Raw genomic sequence first — 3960 nt, 5'->3', positions numbered from 1 at the left:
ATTGGGCAATAGAAAAGTAGTGCACACAGTCAACAAATCAAGGTTCACCAATCCAAATTTCATTTGCTATTGTATTCAACTATTACGATATCACTTAGCAAAGACCCAGACCCGAGCCACTTATACAAAAGTCCACTTGTAAATAAATCAATGTCCTGTAAAATATTATATATATATCAAGCTATTTGTTTGCCTGTCGTTTTAATAGAATCGGAATCTAGAAGTGTAATTGATCGAATTAGAAAAGGTTTTAGAGACTTATCTCTTTTAGTGATGTTATTAGTGATATGTCTTGCTCGTTTTCTTCTATATATCCCTCAATAGTACTGTCTCATGCATGTTGTTAAAGAAGATAATGTATGATCATATACCACACTCTATTTCTGTTCATTTTCCTATACCCACTTTTTAATTTTTAATGGAGATTCGATAATGTTCTAAAAAAATATATAATATATATTTTTTGCAACTATAAAATAATCATATTCTTCTAAATATATATTATTCTTATATTATTCCATTAAATAAATGCATTAGAAGTACAACACATTTAAACCGACAACGAAGACGTGTGTGAAACAAGTAAATGCTAAACATCAGCTTATTTCAGCATCTTATTCAAAAGCCCCATGTATTTTTTATGGTTTTCCTCTTTTTCTCACACGTGGCATCGCACGAAAACGACAATATGCTAATTCCCTTTTTATTATTTTTTTTCACGGAACAGTACGCTCATTTCTTCGGAAGAAATTTTTTATTCCTCATTGTTTCCAATTTTTTACGTGCGTCAAAGGCCATCTCCTCTCATAATTTTCCTTCCCACTCTTCTGAAACCAATCCAACCCATCAAAATTTCCCAGTCATGTCATCTACCACCACCACCTTCAAGGGCTCACATGTGCTTGTCTACCCATACCCTTCCTCAGGTCACATGATACCTCTTCTCGACTTCACACACCGATTACTCACCCGCGGATTAACCGTCACCTACCCCCAAGGAGCTCCCTCTTCTTCAGCCACTCATCTCCACGCATTCATCTTCTTCTCTCAAAACACTGGTCATTCCAGTTCCGGACATTCCCTTATCGACTCCATTCAGACACATCGCCAAGATCAAAGTCATGAGAGATCATCACGAGCCGGCTCTGATCCAGTGGTTCGAGTCCCACGGTACTCCTCCCGTAGTCGCGATTATATCTGATATATTTCTCGGGTGGACCAATGACTTAGCGGCTAAATTCGGAGTGAAACGAATCGTTTTCTCCCCCTCCGGCGCTTCCGCTCAATCGATTGCATTCGCCCTGTGGAAATATCTACCAAAATAGAATATTGCCGAGGACCCAAACGACGAAAACGATACAGCAACAATCACGTTCCCCAACCTTCCAAAGTCTCCGATATACCCCTGGTGGCAGATTCTTCCAATCTACAGATCCGGTGACGATAAAGATCCCATTTGGGAGTTTTACAGAAACAACAATCTTGCCAATATGGCCAGCTGGGGCATCGTATTCAACACATTCACCGTGTTGGAGAGCCTTTATTTGAATCATTTGAAGAATGAGGTAGGCCACGGTCGTGTGTGGGCGGTCGGACCTTTGCTTCCAGATCTAAACAATGACCTCGCGCTTAGCAGAGGTGGAACCAGCGCTTTACCACGTCAACAAGTGACAACATGGCTTGACTCGCACCGGGAAAACTCCGTCGTCTACGTGTGCTTCGGGAGTGTCGTCACGTTAACGAGCGCACAACTGGAGGTACTCACGGCCGCACTAGAACAGAGCGGGGTGCACTTCATACTCTGCGTTAGGGAACCAAACGAGAGAAATGTTGGAGAGATTCCGGCTGCGTTTGAAGAGAGCGTGACGGAAAGAGGCCTAGTGATAAGAGGATGGGCACCACAGGTGGCAATACTGAGTCATCGAGCTGTGGGTGTGTTCTTGACTCACTGTGGGTGGAACTCGGTACAGGAAGGGCTAGCCGCTGGGGTAGTGATGCTGACGTGGCCGATAGGTGCGGACCAATTTACTAATGCTAAGCTAGTGGTAGAACAGTGCGGGGCGGGTATCCAAGTTGGTGAGGGAACTCGGATAATTCCAGAGCCGGCCGAGTTGGGTAGAGTGTTGGTTGAATTGTTTGAGGGAAGTAATAACGAACGGGAGAGGGTCCGAGCCAAGGAGATGAGTTGTGCGGCAATGGAAGCTGTGGTCAGAGGAGGAAGCTCAGAAAAGGATTTGAATGAGTTGGTCAAACAGCTTAATGAGCTTTCCAAGTGAGAGATGTTATATTATTACAACTTATTTAAGGGTAGTGATAATTATATAATGATAAAAGGAAAAACAAAATCCCACAACTATAAGGACTGGACCGCAGTCATATTTTTTTTTTTTACTGTATTAGGTTGAATCAATTAAATAAGTTATTATTTTTTATTTTTTCAAGCCGAATATATAAGTTGTTTCTTGCCAAAAAAATAAGTTGCTTATTTTATTCTGCATTCACTCCACAATGAATTTTTTTGCAACGCATTTATGATCGATCATTTATATCTTGTACACATTCATGTTTTGTCCACAGTCATATAAATGATTTCTAGACCAAAAGTACGGTGAATGTATGAATATAAATAAAAAGACCAAATTATTAACTTACTCCATGGACACCGATGCACCAGCGCCCAAAATTAACTTACCTCCAACGACAATAAATAAAATAAAGTGTGCCTGCGGTGGTGATCACATAATGGTAAATGATGACCTACTCAATTTCATTTTTATGCCAACCACAAAATCAATTTTCCACAAATAGCAACAATGGTGAAATATTACTTATGGAGTCGGCGTGTCCTTCTTAGACCATCTCCAATTAAAAATATAAAAATAGTGCTAAGTTTAGCACAAAAAGTTAATAAATGACATTTTTGTAACAACTTTTATAATTATGTTTCAATGCTTATATATATAAAAATTATGTTAAAATGTCTACAATTAATGCTAATAATACATAAGATGCTAAAAATAATAATTGATGACCAAAAAGTAAATAATAAATAAACATTTAATGCTAATAATAAAAAAGATATATAAAAAAATATAATAAAATAATAAATAATGACAAAAAAATAAACATTTATTGGTGATCCAAATTTAGATCATGCCATATTTTGATCTAAATTTGGATCAACTTTTAGCATGCGCAAAATTTGGTACAATTTTTAGCTCACCATTGGAGAAGTTTTTCTTTGAAGTGTATTATATTTTAACAATGCATCATAGATTTGCATCTCCATTTGAGATGCTCGTAGGATTATAAGACTCCTAGTGCTTGGTGAACTCTCTGGATAGCTACTAAAAACGCATAGGACATGTTGCTTTTGTATGTCCTTGTGAAAAAATATTATCACTACAACAAAAATCACTTTTAGGGGCGACGAAGGTCGCCTCTAATAACTATAAAAATCGTCCCTAATATAGATCAGGGGCGACATGTCGCCTCTGATGTGTCGCCCCTAATAAGATGCACTTAATGATGTACATTCACTACAAGAAAAAGAGTCTACAGTGACGACATCTATTGCGACGACTCTAAAGTCGTCACTATATGTAGGCAAAATCCACGAAAAATTATTTTTTCTTAATTTATTAAAAATAAGCTACAGCGACGACATCAACAACACACGATCTGGCCCTCCAATTTCCTAATACCCTACAGTGACAACTAGGGTTCCAGGAATTTGGAGGGAACACGAGGCGGGAACTGACTATACAACGACGACATGTCGTCGTTGTAGGGTATTCATAAGAAAAAAAGAGGGAAATATGTTTGTCTATAGCGACGACCTGTCAACGCTGTAGGATGCTCGGGGAACTCAACTGCCTAGAGTTGGTTGCCTATTTGCACACCCTATAGCGATGAATTGTCGTTGCTGTAGAGTCCAATATAATCCACTGATCAGCTATT

At 38.7% G+C, this 3960-nt stretch overlaps 1 pseudogene; it reads left to right on the top strand.

The window, feature by feature from the left end:
* The first annotated feature begins 588 nt into the window (after positions 1-588).
* Positions 589-2538, top strand: LOC133830776 (UDP-glycosyltransferase 89B2-like; annotated as a pseudogene).
* Positions 2539-3960: the final 1422 nt, after the last annotated feature.

The sequence above is a fragment of the Humulus lupulus genome, chromosome 4 (assembly GCF_963169125.1).
Source record: "Humulus lupulus chromosome 4, drHumLupu1.1, whole genome shotgun sequence".
Lineage (NCBI taxonomy): Eukaryota > Viridiplantae > Streptophyta > Magnoliopsida > Rosales > Cannabaceae > Humulus > Humulus lupulus.
Note: the sequence above shows the minus strand (reverse complement) of the source record. Positions and strands in the feature narration are given on the sequence as shown.